Raw genomic sequence first — 23301 nt, forward strand, 5'->3', positions numbered from 1 at the left:
TTTTAAATGAAATTTGGAGGAATTCATGTCTTCTAGTATACAGTCAGCCTAAGCCAGCATGAGACCATGTTTTAACATTACAGTAACTTCAGATGCAAGTGGTTACATTCCACCTTCTAGGAAAGAAAGAGGGGCCAGCATCTCTGCTTGTGGTAGCACATATGTGTGCGTGTATATGCACGCAGGTGTATCAACAAAAAAGCCATAATTAAAGTAACAAACAATATGGACAGATGTCAAGCATACAAAGTCAGTGTTTTGATGACATCACGAGCTATAAGATGTTGGGATAAGGTCCCTGTATCTCTCTTTACTCTCTCCTCCACGAGTCACTCCCTAACTAGTGACCCTCATTCTTTGAGGATCTTTTAAGATCAGAGCCTCCCTCGCTTACTTTGAGAAAATGTATTTTAGCCTCCAAGAGTGCATGACATCAAAAATATAATTCTGACCCCATTGAAATGAGAGAATAATTAACAGGCATCAACTTTTCTTCCTGACGATCATAAAATCTCCATAAAAAAAAAAAAAGAGGTGGCTCTATAAGTCATATTTTCCCCTGTAAGGGTGCATATTAACAGGCAACAGGAAAAAAAAAGACAAAAGAAAAAGACTTGTGTATATGGAAAAATTGTCCCCGGGGTTGTGCCTGACTGTCCAGGAAAATGGCAGTGAGAGGAGGTGAGCGATTGCTTGAGGAATTTCATCATTTTAATCACCTCATGTCTCAGCTTCAGGCAGACTTAGTACATTTAAATGCAACAGGCTGGTAATCATGAGAAACAATGAAAGATTTGTGAAGTTTTTGGAAAAAAATTTAATTTGGAGCAATTCTGTGACCTAGGGTTTTATATTTTGGGGGGGATAGATGATTTTTAAATTTTAATGCTTTTGTGAAATTTCCATAAACTTCATTTAATTCTATACTATGACTCCTCAAGCATCTGTCAGAATCTACTATGTTAACTTACGAGAAGGCCCTCCTACATTAAAAAGAAAACACAACAAAAAAATTTTTGCCCAAAAAACAAAGCAATAAACAGTTCCTATTTAGTACCATGTATAATCCTTTTATAAGTGTTAATATTTTAAATAAAACAACCTATTTTGATGTGTAATATTAAATTCTATAAATTTTATAATCTATAAGCATATACAGAGAGGAAAAATAGAGATAGACTCAGTCTAGTGCTAAAAAGTAAACTCTTAAAATTTACGTTAATTTAAAAAAATGTGCTTTGTTTAAAATTATATCTGGCAAAATATTTTCACTGAAAATTCTAACTTAAAAATTAAAAATTAAAAATTCTAACTTAATTTCTAACTTAAAAAGGGTTAACTAAAAAAAATGAAATAATGCCATTTGCAGCAACGTGGACGGACCTAGAGATTATCAAATTAAGTGAAGTTAAGTCAGACGGAGAAAGATAAATACCATATATCACTTATATGCGGAATCTAAAAAAAATGATACAGATGAATTTATTTACAAAACAGAAATAGACTCACAGACATAGAAAACAAATTTATGAGGGATAGCTGAGGGGGGAGATAAACTAGGAGATTGGAATTAATATATATACAGTATATATATAAAATAAGTTTTTTTTAAAAAGAGGTCTTATTTTTAAATTAAGGAATTAATTTATGAATAAAAGGAGAAAATGGCACATCTCCCCCAAATAAGCATATTAATGCATATCACACATATCTCTGTGAAAAGCTATATTTCCTCTGTGTCATATGAAAAAATGTTTTGTAACCATAAATAAGATATCTTCTTAGATATTTGAGCTTTGGTTAAATGATGGGCTTTACTGGGATAAACTGTCTTTAGTGTTATACAAATTGTTGATACAGAAAACAAAATAAAAAAGAAACAAAATTTCATGTTAAAAATCTTAGATTAGCGGAGAGGTAGCTCACTGACAAAATTTTCAATCATAAAATGAAAAAAAAATTTACAATTTATTTTTTGAATGTTTACCTTCTTTTAAAAAACATTTTTCTTTCTCTCAGAATAAAAAGCATGATTTAAAAAAAAATCCAAAAGCTAACAGCTAATCCTCCAAAAAGTAAGCCTGTATTTGTATTTTTAAAATATAATTTGTTGTTTGAAGAGATAACAATTGTTTTCACAACTGCTTCATATTTAAATGTAAATATTCCTTGTGTAAAATACCTGAAGCAGGTTTTTTTCTGGACAAACTTCCTGAATGGTAAGTTTGAGAGGAAAATAGCTATAAACTGGAGGGGTCTTGAGAGCTTGCAAATACATGAAAACACTAAATTAGTGTTACAGATTAAAGTATTCTCTTAATATTTTAATTTTAACTTTCTAACATTTTAGTGAGCAAATTTTAATTCAGGAAGCTAGCAATAAATTGTTTTTTTCTTTTTAAAATTTTACTATAAATGACTGCTTCTGTGCTCCATTACCTACATATATTTTAAAATTAAAAAAGAAAGGCATAAGGAAATTCACTAGGAGGGAAATGTTTTCCTCTTTTATTTAAATGTCATTTCATTCAATGTAGTGTGGAGGTTCAGAGGTAGTGGAAATCTAAAGGATAAAATTTGCAGGGCTATAGCTAATTCACCCTTCCTTTTTTTCAAAATCAGTTTATAGGCTGCCAGTTTACTTACCGCCCCCTAATCAGTTGAGAATTACAGGACTTCTCGGAAAATTTCCTTTTGGTTCATAGAACTCCCTATCTCTGGCAAGTAGGTTTTCTGCTCTTTTTCTTATCCCTGACCCAGTATTCTTGCCACAAATTCAAAGGGTGGAGACCCCTTAATTTAAAAAAAAATCACTAATTCCATTTTGATATAAAGAGTGAAACTATTTCTTTAGTTGATTTTTTTTTTTTTTTTTTTTTTTTTTTTTTACTAACGTAATATTTGGGCCTTAAAGAGGGGTTGACCCTGGGGAACATGACTTCTTACAGGGTTAATCTAATTAATTTGCCTGTTAGATATTAAAGTGTCAATGTGGTATAAATTATTGCAGTCTGAATGGCAGTTCCCGTGAGAGGCTATCACTATTTGTTCAGTTCCAGACCCCTTCTCAGCCCAATTCATAACACCTGGAAAATCTCAGTATGATCCCAACACTCCTTGACTTTAGACTCATCTCCCACCTCACAACTCCTAGTGACTTTACCTGCTTCCTTGTTCCTATTTCAACCAGGCCAGGACTCTATCTAGACCCTGGGTCCACAGGGACCTATCTTAACACTAACAGTTCATATTGATTGAGTGTATACTAGATACCGAAAGTACCAAATTGTGGGTTCACTGACATCTCATTTCATCTTCCTAATAACTTTATGACATAGGTACTGGAGTAGCCCCATTTTACGGATGAGGAAACTGACTCAGAGGTATGACTTGCTCAAAGGCATGCAGCTGAAAAGAGCAGAACTGGCAAGTAAACCTAGCTCTCACTGGCTTCATAGCCCATGACTCTGAATGAATAGGTTGTACTGCTTCCTCGGATTATGCTGCTTTTACTCTCCCCTTAAAAGGTTGAAAGAGGAGACAGCAGACCACTATGCAGAGTGCATTTGACATGCCTCTGAGGTTTTTATTATGATTTTTTAAAAAGAAAGAGAAATCACTGCATAGAGTCAATGGGTGGGTTCTAGGTAAAAATGTGCAAAGGTCTCTAGAGACGGCACCTCTTTCTATGCACATTAAATAAAATACATAAAAAGTAACCAAAACCAAACGTCTTTTGGAATGGCTTCAGATGTGCTCTATAGGTTCAGGGGTATAAACAGTAGCCCTGGCCCATTTTTTCTAGTGTTACCCAGAAAATGTAGAGACCACATCAAATTCTTCCTATAATTACCCTGTAGTCTGCAGCCAAGACTTAAAGGAAATGCCTGATAGACAAGTTAAGTGAATCAAAGGGAAGAGAGCAAAAAAAAAAAAAAAAAAAAAAAAAAAGGTTTTTTTTTGTGGGGGGGGTAAAGGAGACAAAAAAAGATTTATAAGACAGAGAAAAGTGAAGCTGGAGGGAGGAAAGAACAAAGTATTTATGAAAAGGAAAGAACACATCATTTATAAGAGCAAATAGTGTTATCTATTCTTGCCCTTTTATTGTTCCTTTACTCTTTCTTTAGTGGGATTCACCTTAAGCTCTGAAAATTTAGGACTGTATATAAGCTGAAAGTAAATGGTGAATGGTAAGTATTCTAGGGGAATCATTTTTTCTCGCTGATCAAAAAGTTTTTTAAAAAAGTAAAAAGGGAATGATTTGCAAAAACAATTGTGATTAAATTCAATAGATTTTTAAAAGAACTTAAAAGCAAGGAATTAAAGGGGAATGAAACTACAGAGAGATAATCTTTGTGGAGGGATGCATCAAGTAGAGAAAAAGATTTTCCCATCAGCCCTTCTGATTTGCTCCCAGCCGGGTAATCCTGGGCACTGGCAGGCTATGGAGCAAATGGACAGATGCTTTCAGAAAAGATTATCTTTTATCTCCTGCTAGGGAATAGCTCTGGTCCTATGACTGCTGATTCTATGATCTAAGGCTTGTATGCCATTGCTATATGTGTCACGCAGGAAAAAATAGCAACAACAAGTAACATTTATTGAGCACTGACTAGGTGTGAAACTCTCTACGTGTATAATCTCATTTAATCCTCACCAGAACCTCATGGTTGCTATTGTCATCCCCATTTTACAGAAAAGGAAATTGAGAAGACGAAAAGGACTGGTGTACATTTAAATGGATCTATCTTTTACCCTCAGCATCAGCAATCTGTTGCTTTCTTGCTTAAGTAGAAATTCACACACTTCACCAGATCCTCCCACAATCTACCACAAAGTCTTTACAAATTCAGATCCTAATCCAGACCTTCCACTTACAAGGCCATCTCCCAGCAGTGACATCCACTAGCTGTTCACCCTGGGAGTGTTGAATAAGAGCATCTATAGCTCCCTGAAAGTAACGTTTGCATCAGAAGCTGATTAGCACTAAAGTCTGTAAACACCGTTTACCCTGAAGGCAAGAGACCAGGCCTTCCTCGTTGCAAGAAGGAATTTTGAGGGTGCTAAGGGCAGGGAAGAAAGAGGCTTTGGAAGACTTGGAACGAGGGCAAAACATCTGCATACTGACCACTCCATGTCCACTTTGAATCTTGAAGACTCAATTTCTCCTTTGCAAAAGACCTCGGCAGAAGTGCCTGCCATAAAGCCCCTGGCTGCGCTATGCAGAAACAATCTAGCAATGCAACAGGGCCAACCCAGTGGGGTCAGTCTACCAACCCAATAATCCAACAAATAGACTGTTCCTTTCCTTTTCAAGGAATCCCTGTCCTGTCTAGCTCTGATTTTCCTGGGTGGTCAGAAGTGGAAAATCCATCTTTGCTATAAGCACTGATGTCAAGACACTGTACTGTCCAGCTCCAGCACCAACCTCTGTTCCCTTTGCCAAAGCACCAGACTTTGCCAAGAACATTTAGCCCATAAGATGGATTGTCACTTCGAAACTCTGCATGACTGGGCTAGGTTTGGTCATTAAAACTTCTCATCTGTTTCTATCCCTCAGCTCCATGCCTGCTCTGCCTTTTAGGTGCTAATTTTCTGTTCAGCACTTATTCCAGACTTTTGCAGTATTAATTAAGTTCCAAATATTTGTGCTACCAAAAAGGGGACCAAGAATCATGATTAAAAATGCAACAGAGTGCTACCAGAGGGAAAACAACAACAACAACAACAACAAGACAGCTACAAATCAAGATTTGATGATACAGCCTAAACTGCAAACCTTAATACTGTACAACAGAGGACTTTGGGACTAACTCGATGAAAAATGTTTAATTTGGGGCCCATGGAGCCTAGGGAGGTCATGATCTTCTGAAATTGTATGTAAGATATCTGTGTTTTTTTCTTTTTTTTTTTCCTATGTCCCTTTCTTGTTTTGTTTTTCTGAGAAGAAGGTCCATAACTTCATTAGGTTATCAAAAGGAGAATAAGTTACTTACATCTCCAATGCCTATAATAAGGCCTGATACATAGTAAGGACTCAATAAACATTCAACATTGGTTGAATAAATGAATGGCTAAAAAGGCTCTGAATTCTAAAGCACTTGATTTTACAGATGGAGACGTAGAAGCCTAGGAAGGATAAAATTACTCCTTCAGGGTCATGAACCCAAGTAGTCAAGACCAGATAGAGCTAGCTCTGTTAATGATTTCCACCATTTGTCAATCTCATCGTTTTGCCTCCTTTTTTTGTCTTTTTAGGGCCGCACCTGAGGCACATGGAGGTTTCCAGGCTAGTGGTCCAATCAGAGCTGCAGCTGCCGGCCTACGCCACAGCCACAGCAACTCGGGATCCCAGCCATGTCTGTGACCTACACCACAGCACACGGTAACGCCAGATCCTTAACCCACTGAGTGAAGCCAAGGATCGAACCCACAACCTCATGGTTCCTAGTCGGATTCATTTCCACTGCCCCATGATGGGAACTCCCCATTGTTTTGCATTTTAACCTAATTGAATCTTTCACTCCATTTCATCTTCCTTCCTCCCAGGCTGTTTTGTTGTTGTTGTTGTTTGATTTTTTTTTTTTTTTTTTTTTTTTTTTTTGGCTTCTCCCGCAGGCATGTTCCAGCCAGGGATCGAACCACAGCGACTACCTGAGCAGCTGCCATAACAATGCCAGGTCCTTAACCTGCTGTGCCATACATGAAGCAGAGAAATGCATCTTACTTCCTAGTTAGAAGCTGCCGGTAAACGCACATCTAGAAGTGGAAGTGGGGATGGGGAGCAAACACTGGGGAGAGTCTGTGAAAAAGGCCATCAGGATAATTCATTGGTGTTAGCAGCACAGCATGCCTAAGATTCCTATGTGCTGAGGACCTGGTTAGTAATGGCATCAAAGTGGCTACCATTGATGGATGGATGTAAAGCTGAAACAGGGACGTTAGAGCGAGGGGTTAGCAGTTAAATCTGAAGCTTAAAACCTACCAGGCCAAGCCGCTGTCCTAGGAGCAGGTCTGAGAGACAGGATCAAATGGATCCCAGCTTGGTTTGGAAGCTCCTTGGGAGGGCCTTCCTTGTTTGTAAAGTAATTAAAAGATCCTGGGAGAATTCAATCAGGGCTTACTACCCTCCTAACAGATCATAGTCAAGCTCAGAAGGCAAGGTAGTTTGAGATTCAAACTACTCCCCCAGATGAAAGAAATAAGGGAGAGAGGCCTGGGCCTCATGGAACTGCTTCATGCTAGGAGAGGCTGTGAAAGAGACCAGCGCTCGGATTCTGTGACACAGCAAATTTCTTGTGCTGATGATTTCCTAAGCAGATTGAGGCCAACACGGAGGCTCTGAGGTCTAAGCCATGTCAGAGGTGAGAGAGAGCGCCGTGCCTAACCTACTGACGTCCCCAGAATGCTAACTGCTAGCAAAAGAAACTTTAGGTCAACGCTTCTTTGAACCCTGGCATCCAAAATGCAAGTCATTTTGAAAGGGAATCTGTTATGATTTGTGTTTGTGGATTACCTGTATTGTCTGCTAGTGATAAGAATTACTTAGTGAAAAAAGAAGAGTCCAGAGTTAGAGCCCCAGCTGTGTGACTTCGGTAAAATCACTTAACCTCTCTGAACCTCTGTTTCTTGATTTATAAAAGAATGGTATAGGTCTGTATATCTATAGCTTCTTTCCAGCTTTTGCATGCTATGTATTATATCTAAGTTTGAGGATTAACCCACTGACAGGTTTTTCAAATGTGCTTAGACGAGGTCATCCTTCAGGCAAGAAAACCCCACCCCCTATATTATTACTTTCTTAGATTTCTTTACAGGGCAATTGAATATCAATTAAAGAGGGGACGGGGCGGGGGGTGGGGTTAGATGTTAATCTCTTGGAATGAACAACGGCCTTATTGCTCCAAGGCAGATGGGCAAACTTCAGACCCTCATATTCCAAAGGGGAGTTTAAAAGAAGTTAGGTTCAGCCAATGATTTGAAGACCTTGCCCTCATTTTACATGGTGAGATTACAGGGGGTATCAGTCAATTAACCTATTATTAAAGTTCCAGTCTCCAGATGCAAACATTTCACAAAATCCATGTAGCAGTCATTTAATTAATACAGCAATTAGGTCTGTTGTATTATGATCTGAAGGTCTTCCATGGAATAGACTTCTGTTCTGCCATGAGCCTCAAATTTCCTTGTAAGACCTCTGGCAGCTTCCTACATTTTGCTCGCATACCAGCCAAGGATTAGTCAGGTAGCTCAGTTTCTCCCTACCTTACAAATCTAACAGCCCTGAGTTTTCAAAATTCTCTGCCGAGCTCCGAACTGAATTCCTCAAGAAGAATCACAGTATGACTCGGAAGCTTAGAAAGGTAGCTAAACAAAAGCTTTGTAGCAAAGGATTTTGCTAGTTAGCAGGAAAAGCAAATGTATTTAGCGTTTAATGCCTTGCCCCTCAAAAAGAATCCATAACCTGAAACTTTTCTTATCTTTCCTATGATGAACCTTAGTCAGGGAGGCAGAACAATGTTTTGACTTCCTCAGAGACACCAAGCCCAGGTGCGAATGATCCTTCAAATCTAGCCTTCTCCTGAGCCCCTGAGAGGCCTGACATACTCAGGCTGTGGGGGCAGAGAGGCAACTGCGGGCCCCACTGAGGAAAGCCTGCATCCCTCAGTGCTGGGGACCTGGGAGCTACCAAGCACTCAGGCGCAAGTCCTGCGAGGGGAGAAAACAGGAAAGGGGCCTGTCTCATGGGGCACTGGGTCCTTCCTTACCACCTCTGTGAGGAATGCTTTTCTTCGCCAAAGGCTAAGCCATCTAGGACCATCCCCAAGCACTGGATCTCTCTGTGTCTCATCACCAAGCAGGGAGTGTATAGGCACTGCCCAGGCCAAGGGGCCATGGGCTGAGGTATCTTGGCACTCACCTGAGACTCCAGAGTTCATCTGTCCAGACTCTTCAGCTCCTGTGGCCTGAGACCCCTTCCTTTGGTGGCCGCCCCTCACGCAGACCTCTGGGTGTCAGGGCACTTTTGATCACCTGAAAGGTCAAAGATGGGCAAGGTTACTTTGCTGGCTCTGGAGAAGAATGGGAGAGTGTGGGGGCTGGGACGTTTTGCAGGAAATCATGGAGTAAACAGGCTACAGGGAAGGAAAGGGGCAGGGGTTGCATCTGGGCCAAGAGCCACAAGGCAGAGGAGCTGAAGCAAGAGGAGAGCTTTTAAGAGATGCCCATGATCCCCCACCCCTTTGGGGGTGGCCCCCTTCCCAGTGGGAGAAGTTGCTGGAACAGAGAAGAGGGTCTTGGCCAGAGATTGCAGCAAGTGTGGGATCCCTTCCTTTTCCTCTAGACTAAGGCGAGTAAGGCGGGGATTCAAAGCAACCATAGGTTTTGGGAAGAGGACAGAAAGAGCAAAAACGCAAGACAAGGAGAGGAAACCTGGCTGTAGCTATGGGTAGAAGAGGAGAGGCAGAGGGGGAGCAGTGCTATCATAGAGCAGCCAAAAGTGGGCCTGAGGGTGAGAAGACTCAGAAGTCCCCTAGCCTGATTCAGCCGCTAGGGGGCAGGTGGTAGGGAGGGGGCTTCGTGGTGTCTTCACCCCTTCCCCAGCTCCAGAGACCACCCCCGGTCTTGATTTTCTAATACAGGCAAAAGCTAAGCTAGTTGACAGGCTCAAGGGACCAAGTATCCCCAGTGGCTCCCTAGACACTTCCCACTCCTCATGGAGAAGCACACGGTGAGGAAGGGTCTCCAGCTGCTACTCCATTCCCTAAATTAAGGTCTCCAGAGTTTGCATCAGATGCAAATGCCTGGAAGTTTCCATCAGGCCCCTGGCTTACTGGATGACGTGGCTTTTTTTTTTTTTCAAAGATGAGTGCGTTAGCAGTTTGAGGGTTCAGAAAAAAAAAATCCCCCCCCTTTGCCCTCCTTCCTCAGCAAAGACAAAGTGGGGAGAAGGGGGGAGACCAGCTCCCACTGGCCTCAGGCTGACGCAACTGTCCTAAGGAGGGAAGAAAAGATGCACAAAAAAGCCATTGATTTTCACCTATGGTGAGGGGGAAGGGGAGGGGGGCTTTCCTCTGATCCCACCCGAAATTAGACACCCCTCTCCTCAAGCCCTCCGGCCCGGATCAGAAGTGAGCACCCGCAGCCCTGGCGTGCGGTCGCTCCAGCAGCTGTGCTGCAGCAGCAGTAGCTTCTTCAAGGCAGCAACAGTTGTCTGGCTGAGGCGAGGCGAGGCGAGGACTCGCTCCGGCGCGCACGACGCCGGCTTCGGCCGGGTGCTCCTGGGCTTTGGAGCCCCAGCCCCAAGCCTAGCCTCCAAGGGAGCAGTGAGAGGACCAGGGGCGCAGTAACCCCGAGCCGCCTGCGCTCAGGTTGCTCAACCCCTTGGTGCAACTTCACTTCGCTTAGGTCACCTCTCTCCAAAATCTGGTGGAGGTTCCCGGCTTTGGGAGACAGGAGGGCTATCTGGCTGGGGAGAGAAGGGAGATGTAAGAAGCAAAAGACAAAAGAAGAGCTGAAGGGACACAGGGTGAAGCTATTTTTAATCTAGCGTGGCTCTTACGCCTCTCTCGCCGGGAAGCTATCGCTCCACAGACGGCCCCAAGTGAGAGGCAGGGAGGAACCCCCCCAGAGCTTTTGCTTTTGCTCCATCTCCTTTGCAGATCTTAGGGACCCTTTTACTCTTTCAGAAAACGCAACCAGGGAGGGAAAATCTCCTTTATCTGGAGAGAGGGGCTCTGATTTAGCCCTGGACCTTGGAGTCCTCGCCTTCCGTGACTTCTCGCAGGCTGTGCTAGAAAAGAGTGATTCTGTCCAGCACTCTCGGACTTCAGAGCCCTTTTTCTTATTTGAGAGAGGGTAGAATCTGGGTGCTCAGCTAACGGAGATGAGAAATGAAGGTGGGCGTTTAGTTTGCTGGAAGAACGGTGGTTGGGGTGCGGGGGGAATTCAGGCCCTCCCCAAAAATGCGAAGCTTCACGGTCCACAGGGCTTGGACACTCATATCCCTAGACTCATCCTCTATCTGTGTCCATCTCTGTGGGCGCCCGTGTATGTCTGTATGTCCTTCTGGTCCAGTCCCTAAGGGCGTCTAGCAGTGTTTCTAGCTGACGAAGGGCACGGGACGCAGAGCATGGTGAAGGCCTGATTTGTGCCACTTGTGACCGAAGTGGTCACGACTACAAGGACTGGAAGGAGAAGAGGGGGACCCAAGACGACCCCCAATCCTGCAGCTCTGCTTCCCTCCCCAGGACGGGGCACCTAGAGAGGCCAGGACTGGGCTGCTGCTGCTACTGCTAAGCTTCTGAGTCGGGTGCAGCCGCATCTCTTAAAAGCTCCTTCTCTGCGGGGGAGTTTCCCCAGTTTTTGCCTGTTTTACCCCCTTCTGTGTCACTTAGTTTTGAAAAAGACGAGATGGGGGGGACCCGAGGCTGCAAACCGCCTCAAATTAGGTTGGAAGCAGGTGTGGGGGGAAGAAGGGACTCCAGGGATCGGGCGGTGCCTGGATGTTTTCCCTCTTCTACGGAGCTGCCCAATGCACCGCGGCTTGCCTCACCTCTGGATCCCCCGCTAGGACAGGGGATGCTGAGGGCTTCCCCACCCCAATATTGCAGAGGTGGATCATTGGGGCCAAAAAACGGCCAGAAAATGTCCTAAACTGCTTCATATTCCAGGTACCAACTTGGCCCTAAGACCAGCTCCTTTTTTTGCAGTGGGTGAACGGGGTTATTCGGGGTGTGGGCGGGGGTTGGGGGGAAGACACAACTTGTGTAAACTTTTATTGTATTTTAAGCTTCTTCCTACTTCTCTGAAAACACACGCACACCGCCTGCTCCAATTCCCCCTGTGATACAAAGTCGATTAAAAAGTTGGGGGTGGGGGACCTGCGTGGAGGACAGGCTGGTGACCAAAGCCTCAGGGAGCGCGGGAAGGACGGGAGAGAAAGGATCGAGTCTTCCGTGGAAAACGGGGAGAGGGCTGGGAAAGGCTCGGACCGAGCCGCTTCGGGAAGGTGCAGCCTTCGGCGATAGCTCGTGGCTGCTGTCTTTTCGAAGAGTGCGCCCTCCGCGAATGCTTTTTGGGGTAAGGGCTTCCGGCTATTGAGTTATGTACAGCAAGCCCAGACCGCAAAAAGATTCACGAAGGGCAGAGTCCTCCGGCTTCTTCAGTCCGTCGCCGCTGCCGCCGCCTTCAGCCCAGGATGGCTCCGAACCCCGGAGCCGAGCAGGCTGGGTCTCCCCAGCGCGCTCCAACGCGGCTCCGTCTTCCCACCCCGAACGCCGCCCGACCGGCTCCCGCCACTCCCAGCGCCCCCAGACCCATCCCTCCATTTCTCCACACGGTCCGCGAACCCCCAACTTAGCCCTCACAGCCTCGAGTGAGGTGTGTGGAGGGCGAGAGGAGGAGCGCGGAGAGGGACTAGGGATCCCGGCGCCCAGCCTCCACCCCTCTCCGGTACCCCAGCACCTCGAGCCTCCCCGCCTATCTGTCCTATCACCCTCTTTCTCCTATCAGGGTTCCGCCAGCCCCGGCTGCAAGGTCGCGGATCTCTGAACAGGTACAGTTCGGATTCCCCCTGAACCCCCTCTTGTCTCTCCTAGTCCCCCAGCAGAGGCTCCAGCCGTGACTACAGGCGCTGCGTAAAGAGAAAAACTCCCCCAGAGCACTAAATAAATACAGACGAGGCCGCCAGCTCATTGGTGCGGACTAAAATCGTCACCCACCAATCAGGAGAGAGCTCACATTTCCTTTTTTTTTTTTTTTTTCAGAAGGGGGAGGGAGGAAAAAAATATTTCCATTTCTAATTATTTAACAAAACCCAGACTGGAACATGTTAAAATATTGTTGTTGCAAAAAATCCAGCCACGACCCCTGCCCCCATTCCAGCCCAAGTGAGGGGAAGGGCGAGAGATATTGGGCAAAGCGGGGTGGGGTGGGGTGGGGGGTGGGGTGATTTAAGAGAGCGACCTCTCCCAAACCGGACCCAAGCCAGAAGATTCAGACGTAAAATGACAGGCCCAGATGAACACAGAATATATCCAAATTGCACGCTAGCCAGCCTATTTCTAGAAAAATGAGGATTTGTCAATCCCTCCCCCCCCAAAAAAAGTTCTGAAAGCTCAAGAGAATGGGTGAAGCTCCTCCTTCCGTACCCTCCCCCAGCCGGTCTAGATGTTGTGAGTCTAATGGCCCACTTGCCTCAGGTGCCTTTTCATTGCTGCAGCCCCCCCCCCGCCCCCCGACACTCCCTACCCATTCTGCAGGACGTTGAGGGGAATAACAAGGGGTGAGTCCCTCACTGACCGCCGGCTCCCACCACGTAGGGAGATTCCAGCCTCTGCAGGAGGAGGGAGAGGGGAGGGGAAGGGAGACTAGGGTGGAAGGAGGAGGGAGATCTCTTTCCTACGTTATCCCTCCTTCCCTCTTCCCTCTCTCCCTTTAAGGCCCCTTCTGCCATCCAACCTATCCAAACTTCGAGGGGTTGCCCTCCTTCTTCCCAAAGCAGCGCCACACTTCCTCTGACGGTCTTCCTCCCCTCCGTGCCCCCCTCCCCGCCCCGTCACGGTCTAAGAAGGGCTCGGGCAAAGGAACGTTCGGCCCACCTCCTTTCCCAACGGTAGTCTCCCAGTGGGGAAAAATTCAGTCAGGGTAGGAGGCTGCAAACATTGTAAGAACTTAGGGGTAAAGTTGCCATATTTGTTCGTTGGCACCCTGGCATCGACGTGCGGGGCGGGCGCGGGCGCACACGCACACTCTTGTTCGGCTTGCCCAGAGAAAACGTATCAAGACTGTTTCCAAGTCTCTATCGGCCCACCCCCTCCGCCCATCCATCACCCTCCTGCAGCTCTGCGACCCACCCACCCTCCCACGGCATCCCCTCGGCTCTGCTGCCGACAGACGCACGCACACACCCTCCAAGCGTCCGCGCGCCCGCCACGCCAGAGGGGGCTCCACAGTCCACGGCCGCTGCCGCCGCTCCTGCGGTGCGGGCCGCTGGGAAAAAAAGTTCTATTCAGCCGACCATTGAGCCTACCGACCGCCGGCCGAGCGGTGCACCAGCCCCCTTCTCCTTACCTGGTCCCGAGGCCGCGGGGGCGCGCCGGTCCAGTCCGCACTGCAGCCAGCTTGAAGGAGCCCCTCTCCAACCGGTCCGCTCCCCTCCCGCCCTTCCCCGCCCCCCACGGGTGTTGGCCCAGTGGCAAAGCAGGCTCTTCCAGGTAAGTATATAAGTTACAGTACTGTGTGGGAGGGTCACGATCTTGGTAATTGCGGCTTTCCGAGCTTAACCCCTGCGTTCCTGCCTTACTCCAACTTGTTGAGGACTCGTCGGGTAGCGGCAGAGCGAGCGAGCGAGCGCGCTAGCGAGTGCGCCGGCCGGGAGGGGGGGAGAGAGGTGCACTGGGCCGGGAGAGGAGAGCCAGACAGCGAGCGGCGGAGTTCAAATGTCCCCCTGGCAGCGGTTTTCATTGGATAGGTCTTCCCCCCCCACCCCCGTCCCCCCAGGCTTAGTCCCCCCCCCCCCCGTCTCCCTTGTAGGGGACGTCTCCAGGCGAAGTCACGATTCCTTCTCAGTTCGGAATGAACTGTGACTAGAGCCATGACGCAGCCAGCGCGCATTACTCACTTTTTGCAGTCACGACTTGGGAATCCGTGCTGGTTCCAACCAAAATTACACCGCTACCATTGAATTATTTAATAGGATCCAGTTCAGGGGTAAACTTGTGCACTGTGCCAAGCGATGGGGAGGGGCGACTGGGGGAAATGAGGACATGGGGCATCCTCCTTTCCCTCTTAATGACCCTTGGACCCCATGACCACCGCTCCACGTGTAGCAAATGTTTTATTGCGCTGCCGCCCCTCTTAGCTCGCCCCCCCCCCAACTATTGCTTTTGCGAATGTGGCAGAATTTGTAAACACAACCACGCAACTTGTAGGGCTGAGAGGGGCGAGGCTTGGGAAAGGGAATGAGTAGGTCCGGGTGAATGACGAGGAGGCTGAGGGGTGGGCCGAGAGGCTGCGAGCAGCTTTGGTTTGAGCTGAATTGTCAAGACAAAGTGTGGGTTGCAGTGTTACTTGTGTTATTCTCCACAACATCAGTAACAGTCCTTGTTACTATTATGAGTTGACGAATACTCCGTCTCAGCCAGGGAATCTTCCCAGAGAGAGATTGTTTCTGAGCTAAAAATAACTCGACCTCCCCCCCTGCACCCTAGGGCTGCGCCTTGGGTGCTCTGCATGGGGGGTCAGGTCACTAAAGCCAGAGGTTGTTAGTGGATTAGGATGGGGTAGAAGGAGCGGAGAGTACCTGGGCTCTCCTTCTCTTTGGCTTGAAAGCTTGCCCCCGCAGATACTTACCTCACCGTTCTGAGGTTTTGCTTTTGTTTTTGTTTTTGTTTTTTTTAATTATTGTTACAGGTTTGTAGAAACTATCCCTGCATGCACACACGCTTACTGCAGATCTGCAAGACTGCTTCATTTCTCCCCTCCCATTGTCTACAGCCCACCCTTGTGGGCCAATTTAAGGATGCATTTTTATTATTCCTCCCGGAGGAGTTAATCTGCATGAATGTCTTTGTATGCGCGTGATGTTCATCCCCCCTCTGGCCTCTGTTAACCTTCCTCCCTCCTCACCTGTCTGGCTACAGGTTTGGCCAAAGTGTCTGGAGCTGATTGCAATGAATCTCATTCTGGGTCAAGCCCACAACCCCAGGGAGTTGATGGTCTCACCAATAACACTTGGGAACTTGGAGAAACCCCCCCCCCTGCACCCCCCAGTTTCCTTCTGAGATGGTTTTCCGAAACCCTTTGGCTTTTGGCTTTAAGGAGCCGTGCGATGTTTCCGAGCCTGGAATCTCTGCGCATCGCATCAGCAACTCCTGTGCTTTGGCTTCTAATTCACTCATTCCACCAACTCATTTGGGGCTCCTATGACTAGGACGTGAAGGAAGGGGAATAGTAAGAAAAATGCTGTAATGCACAGACAACGTCCTTACACACCTCCTGGAAACTGCAGAATGTGGGAACGGAGGGGACGAGGGTCCAAATAAAGCAACCTATAGCCTCTTACATTGAAAGGCACCATCACTGGAGAGAAATCCTTCAAACCCACTGGCGGGAAGGCTTGGGCGCCTGGGAATGGAGACCCTGATAGTGACTGGCCTCTGCGGAGAAAGCCGGTTAGCCACCGTCTTGCGGTTCCTGGAGCGCTGGGCCTCGGCTCATCCTCGAATCTAACACTTTGCTCCCCCTCCTTTACTTTTTTTTTTCTTTCCTTCCCACTCACCCCTCCTTTTCCCCAAAGCTCTCACCGAAGTCACGACTATCCCCTTTGAACATCCTTAACCCTCTCCTCTCCGTAGCTTCTTCTGCATTCAGGGCGGGGCTATCCGCAGCTGGCGCCAACCCCGCCCCCTGGCGCTCGGAGCTGAACTCGCAGAGGACCAGGGAATTTTCAGCACCTGCCTTCCCTGGACAGCTACCGCGGCCTGAGCCAACCGAGACCAGCCAGGGTCGTGGTCCTCGGCTTTCTGGACCGGAGCGAGCAGGGAAGTTTGTCAAAGGAATAGAAATCTTTTTTTCCCCTTCTCTTTACCTCTCAGCCCCATCCATGCAATTTTAATCTATATCGCACTGTCTCCATTAATCTCGCAGAGAGACGGCCCATTAGGTTTTATCTGGGCACCCTTTAAGAAAGAGAAAATGGAGAGGGGAGGGGGCAGTCAGGAGAACCAGGCTCAACAGCGCCGACCAGTAAAGAGAGAGAGAGTTGCAGCTATTGATTCAGAGATTGGTCAGGGTGATTCCCGGCTCTGCAAGAATTCCCCCTTTCAGTTCCTTTTCATGCAACCTAAAATTCAGTAAGCATACACACACTATACCCCTCACTCCGTACTCACTCCCACCCTCCTCTTTAGAATGGGGTGAAAAGGCAGCCAAAAAAGAACCCCGGAGCATGCACAAAGTAAGCCTCAGCTCATACTCACACTCTGCGGCATGCACATGACATAATATTACTTACCCAAACGGGAACTCCTTAAGATAAAGAGAAAGTGGAGAGAGAGAGGGAGACAGGAGAAAGGAAAGGAAAAATCCAACAATTAATTTTCAGACACAGTTGGGGGGGGGATGCAGTGATGTCCAGGTTTTCTTCCACCCGCGCTGGCTTTTTATCCCAGTGCAGCCCTCGGTCTATTTCTGGAACACGATCAAACCCTGATGCTATTTTTAGCAAGTGCTGAAAAAAACCTCCACACACAAAGGCATTTCGCTGGAACGTTATGTCCAAAACATTAAATGTGCATTAAGCGCCCCCTCCCCACTTTATCGTGCACCACCAGACTCACTTGCAGATGTTTTTCAAAGCAGAAAAATGCCTACTAAATATTGCTCATATTCTCCTTCCCTCCCTTTAACTCCCGTCTGCCTGTTGCAAGCTCCTCTCAGTCTCCCCGAGCAGAAGGCTTTGGACTGGTTGTATTTTTTTTAGAGCTGCATGTCTCCATTGACCAGATTCCCTACATGCTGGGGAAAAGGGGGGAGGGGGTTGCTTAGGTCCCTTCCCCAGAGGAGCTTCCCAAGAAAGCTCTAGAGTCTAATGCTGTCCGTGCTGGAGATTCCCAAATGAGGATAGGAAAAAAAAAAAAAATCCTCCATACCCTTCCCACGTTTCCCACTCATGCTTTGCAAAATCGCGCTGTGTTTGCAACACACCGCCTTTGGAAATGTATATTTTGAAAGCTGTGTGTGTGTGTGTGTGTGTGTGTGTGTGTGTGTGTGTGTGTGTGTTTTGCGTTCTAGTAATTCACTACGAGGGGGTTGGAGAAAATAGACTCAGAAAGGCAGCGCGGAGCAGCCGCCTTGAGTCTCCTTTGCCAGCCTGCGTCAGTCATCAGCTACTGACGTCACGTGCAGATTCTCCTCTTTGGTGGGTCTGGTTCAGCCGAAGAGGCTTCGGCTGGGAGACAGCGCTTTGTGTTCGGCCCAGCCACTGAGCGAGCAAGGCGGCCGAGGCGGGCGCCACCCCAAGCTTAGGCTGGGCAGCTGCAGAGGAGGCTGCAGCCTGGTGTGCGCCTGGATTGCGGGGACCCAAGGGCGTGCCCAGCAGGACAGCCCCCTCCCCAAACCCCGTCCACCGCTCGGTGCAAACTCGGCTCCGCAGAGACGCAAGGCGAGCGTCCTTTCCCCGCCCTTTCGCAACAGCCCGCTGTAACGGAGACAGCTATGGCTATAACTCGGATTAATTCTGTGTGTTTGTCAGGCAGATAGCCCCGGCTCCTCCAGTGACGCAAATAACAGATTCTACGGCTCCCGCTCTCTCTCCTGCTCCGCTTTTCTCCCTCCCTCCTTCTTTTCCCTCTTCTGTTTCCTGCGCCCACGCATCCTTCTCGGTCGCCCACGGAATCAGCCAGCTACAGCTTCCCAGAGAGCAATAATCCTAGTTACAGACAGACAGACTCCCAGAGCAGGAACAAATAAACTTGCAATTAAACACACATATGCACAGCCTTTTGCAAATGGCCAACAGCGTTTAGGGGCGCCCCTGTGTGTGGGGGAAGCTGATTCACAAATCCACCGGCCTCCAGTCAGGGCTGGGAGCGGAGGGGAGCCAGCAGACAGAGAGTCGAAGGACAGGGCTTGCTGCTGCAGCTTTGCCCTCGCATCACCACCCGGAAAGGAAACCCACCTCTATAAATACCCAGATGGCAGGGTATTAGCGAATGAACAACTTTTGTTGAATCGTAGAAGGAGGAGAAAATTGAACAAAGACTGCAAAGTCTCTAGCGACATTATCAAGACTTTTTAAGATTAGGTGATGCTTTCTTTACACCTTCTGCCTCTCAAAGGCCAGGGGATCTTCTATTTTTCTTCTTAAAATAGGGTCCCTGAAAAATGAGCTGAATGGATTGGTGCTATTTTTAAACCGATTTGAATGGAGCTTGTTTCATGAGGATGACTGTGTGTGTGTGTGTGTGTGTGTGTGTGTGTGTGTGTGTGTGTGTGTGCGCGCGCGCGCGCATGCACGCGCCTGTGTCTCAGTGTTGTATCTGAATCTGAGGTTTTCAGCAGAAGGCATGCCACACCTCAGCATGACAGAGAGTTTATTGATTGGGGATGTGATGGGAGTGGGAAGAATTCTTGCAGACTGGAATATCTGAACAAAATCACATACACCGCTCACCCTCCCCAAATCTACACAGCACCCCAGAGCCACCTCACATAACTTCTGCCCTGAGAAAGAAGAAACCACCCTACAGGAAGAAGCAGAGAGCTGTTTCCATGGTGGCTTGATGCCTGATCCATCTCCTTTATCAACCTTAATTATTAACTTTCCCTGTCAATACCAATAAACAATTTTCCAAAGGTTACCACTAGGATTTGGGGAATAAGGGCTGGGAGAGAGTGATCATGGAGCTGACATTTAATCAGTGTGGGTCTTTAATACCTTCTCATTTCCCTCCTCAGCCCCTCCTAACCTTTGTTAACTTGCCTGAGAGATTTCCATTTAAACTCACGTCCTGTACCCTCAATTCCTGTCTGTGGTTTAAGCCTTGCCTACTAACAGGGAATGGAGGACACCCTCTGGCAGCCCATCAACTGCTGTTTATTTTTAGCTCTATGAATGCACGGTAGGTATGCATGTGAGAATGGCTGCAGTGGGGAGGTGGGCAGTCAGAAGAAATATCAATGAGATAGTCCACCTGGGTTCTTGCACTGAAGAAGGCTTATCACATGGGATCAGCTGTTCATCAGGAAAGCTTCCCCATTATGCGTTTCAATGAAGTCATGTTGTATTAATGAAAGTGTCAGGATAAGTGTGTTTTTAAAGGCACAGAGTAGGTATTTTTTAGAGATAGGAAACTAGGTATTTGTAAGCATAAATTCAGATAACTATACAGTTTCTTTCTTTCTTTTTTTAAGGTTTTAAGCCACACCCCAGGCATATGGAGGTTCACAGGCTAGGGGTCTAATTGGAGCTACGGCCGCTGGCCTACGCAACAGCCACAGCAACGCCAGATCTGAGCCGCGTCTGCAACCTACACCATAGCTCATGGCAATGTTGAATCCTTAACCCACTGAGCAAGGCCAGGGGTCGAACCTGCGTCCTTATGGATGCTAGTCAGATTCGTTAACCACTGAGCCACACGGGAACTCCTATACAGTTTCTTTTTTTTTTTTTTTTTTTTTTTTTGTCTTTTTGCTATTTCTTGGGCCGCTCCCGCGGCATATGGAGGTTCCCAGGCTAGGGGTCGAATCGGAGCTGTAGTCACCGGCTTACGCCAGAGCCACAGCAACGCGGGATCCGAGCCGCGTCTGCAACCTACACCACAGCTCACGGCAACGCCGGATCGTTAACCCACTGAGCAAGGGCAGGGACCGAACCCGCAACCTCTTGGTTCCTAGTGGGATTTGTCAACCACTGCGCCACGACGGGAACTCCCCTATACAGTTCCTAATTAGACTAAACTGTACAGAAAAGGGATAATTTAGAATTGTGTGACCTGCATTCTATTTCCAGGTTCTCTTCAGTGGTTGGGTAGTGTCTGATGTTGAGACCAAGGCAGCTTCATTAAAGGTCACTTTGTTGGCCCCCCAACAGCTGTCAGCAAACCCTGAATGTAGCCCTAGTTGGAAATAGAAGAAATGTGCTCAGACTCTGCGTTTCAAACTTTTGAGGGCAGCAAACAAAATTATACTAATCTAACCTTGGTGGCCTGATGGACTCCATGTTTCTGCTCCTCCCCATGCCCTCCCCCCCGCCCCGGCCAGGAGAGGACACTCCTCTTCCCTGTCCTGGTCTTGCTACTCTAATCAAGCTGACTGGTTACACTGGGGGTGGGAGGTGCCTAGGAAGCTCAGCAGAAACATTTGCAGAAAGTTCATCCTCCACAGACAGCGTCTCTAATTTCTCTACACATCAGTAAGGTCCTTTGGTCCATTCCTGGACTGGAGCTGGTGACCTTGGCTTTCCAAGCCGTCCCACCATTCTTCGCTAAGGACAGTGGTGCCCAATTCCTGTCTGAGCAGTCAAGCTAAGGGCCCAGGAATTAATAGCCTGACGTGGACTCTGTCCAAGGTGAAAACCGCCTTCTGTACTGCCAACCCATCCCTGTGCATCCCAAGCATGAAGAGGACTCTTTTCCCCTAATGCTCCCCCAGAGGGCCTGTGGGGGCAGGCTGCTGTCATGAAGCCCTTGAAAAGAACTGAGTCTCCTCTCTTTCAGGATCAGTGAAGGCCAGAAATGTCCAGCCTGTGTCTCTTGTCTCCTCTCCAAGCACTAAAGAAAATGCCAGGAGGTAAAGCACTGGGTTTGGAAGAAGAAAAAAAATCCAGGTCCCAGGAAATCAACCAAGGGGAGTCTATCAGGAAAGAAGTCCAGGAAAGAGATTCCTCTTTGCCTAAAGATGCCTCCATCAGGGAGTAGAACCATTTCGGCTTAAGTAAGGCACAGGGTTGGGGGAGAATAAATCAGCAGTTTCTGGGAGTTCCCTTCATGGCACAGCGGAAACGAATCTGACTAGGAACCGTGAGGTTGCGGGTTCAATCCCGGCCTCGCTCAGTGGGTTAAGGATCCGACATTGCTGTGAGCTGTAGTGTAGGTTGTAGACGCAGCTCAGATCTGGCATTGCTGTGGCTCTGGTGTAGGCCAGCAGCAACAGCTCCGATTCGACCCCTAGCCTGGGAACCTCCATATGCCACCGGTGCAGCCCTAAAAAAGACAAAAAGACAAAAAAAAAAAAAGTTTCTGAGTACCTGTTATGTCCCAGACACTGTGCTGGGTGCTTTTACATAAATCATCTTATATAATACAGTGGTTCTATGGGGGGGGTCATTAAAATAATATTACCTACCCCCATTTAATTGTTGAGCATGGAAATCAGTCCCCAAATATTAATCTTTTTCCCATTTTAAAGTTGAGGAAACGGAGAGTGGACAGTTTGAGTGATTGTGCAAAAGCTGTAAAAGTTGTGCTTGAAGTTGTAAAACTAGGGATCCGATCAAGTTCGTGTTTGTGTGGCTCCCATACTCATGCTCGCATCCCTCCATCATGTTTCCACTCCAATATCTGGTCTTTTATATTCCAGGTCTAGGCTCCATCATTACAAATTAGTGATGTCTGAGACTTTTTCCACAGTGACCTGAATAATGAAATTGATGTATTCTTCCTAAGGAGCCCGCTAACCAATGCAGCATCCCACCCCCTCAGCAAGGCTACCGGCCTATGAGAAGAGACACCCCCTTTCTCTATCAGGGAATGTCCTAGCTGATTCAATCTCATCCAAAACTCAGGGGACTTGTCTGACGCCAGCCAGTATGAGGTGGAGATGCCGTCAACTTTCTGTCCATTCAGGCTGCTACACCCACCCATGTCTCTTTCTCCACTGAGGAAATCCTGTGAGTGGTACTTGGGAGGAGTAAGGTACCCCTCAGGCCCGTCTCCCAAGAAAGCTGTTTTAAGGTGAGAACAGCAGAAATCTGCCTTTGCATTGGCTAGTCATCCTTCACACCTTTAGAAACAACTGGCACCCCTGATCATTTCCCCGATTCCCTGATTTTGCTCTGAAAACTTCAGAGGCCAAGCCATTAGCACCGTGGGGGAGGTGAGCCCCGGCATGCGTCATACAAGCTCTTCCACCATCCCCTGCCTCTGTTAAATACATGTTTCATCACTTACCCTGATCAAGAGGTACACTCGCTCTTGGAAAACACTTCTTAGAAGCCAGCATATTAGGAGGGTTGAGGGTGATATTCTTAAGGACCACTTGCATGCTGAAGGAAAGGGACTCAAATTCCACCCCACCCCCCTTGCCTTTTGTGGCCATCAGCGCTCTAAAGTCTCAACCCTCTATCCACCTGAAAGTGCTTGCAGTGTTCGGTACCAGAACAGTCAAGACCGCATCTGCTCTCTGCACACCTCTGTTATCAAGGAGCAAGCTCTTTCAAAGGCCCTCCTTCCTAACCTAGGCCAGTCTAACTGCTTGGAGAATCTGATAATAGGCTTTCCCATGCCTTGCCAGATAAAAGGCATATGTGGGAGAATGGGGACCTAGAGAGTCACCCAGGAATATCTCAAGTGGGTTTCATGGTGAGGATCTAAGCAAAGACAAGGAAGCCAGGGCAAGCACATGACAGCAGGCTGCGGCTGAAGCAGTAGGGTGCGGTGGGGCTCAGGAAGCCAGCATGGTTTAGTGTAGCAGAGGCTAAGTAGAAAAGGGTCAGAGTTTTGCACCATGGGGAGAAAAGAACAATGTGAAGGGGTGCTTCAAGATACCTGCCTGAGGGTGGCCTTAATCTCGGGGTGG

General features: G+C 47.5%; 1 long non-coding RNA gene and 1 other non-coding gene across 6 annotated transcripts in view; both read right to left on the reverse strand.

Moving 5' to 3' along the window:
• The window catches only part of LOC100521654 (uncharacterized), a 131715-nt gene that overhangs the window by 93629 nt on the left and 14785 nt on the right, over positions 1-23301 (reverse strand). For 3 of the 5 annotated variants that reach the window (XR_301659.4, XR_014837034.1, XR_014837036.1), the window contains exons 1-2: positions 14074-14392; positions 8921-9033 (exon numbers count right to left, since the gene is read on the reverse strand). This is a non-coding gene — a long non-coding RNA (uncharacterized LOC100521654). Of the gene's footprint in view, positions 1-8920; positions 9034-14073; positions 14393-17017; positions 17032-23301 lie in introns of those variants that run through there. The other 2 variants (XR_002341493.2, XR_014837035.1) reach the window with 2 other exon arrangements.
• Positions 12064-12143, reverse strand: MIR129A (microRNA mir-129a). Its single transcript, NR_038576.1, has one exon. It is a non-coding gene; the product is annotated as a microRNA mir-129a (primary transcript).

This window comes from Sus scrofa, chromosome 2 (assembly GCF_054392235.1).
Source record: "Sus scrofa isolate SSC_HxYL_T2T_F1_AM1 chromosome 2, Sscrofa_HxYL_maternal_Yorkshire_Landrace_v2.0, whole genome shotgun sequence".
NCBI classification, from domain to species: Eukaryota; Metazoa; Chordata; class Mammalia; order Artiodactyla; family Suidae; genus Sus; species Sus scrofa.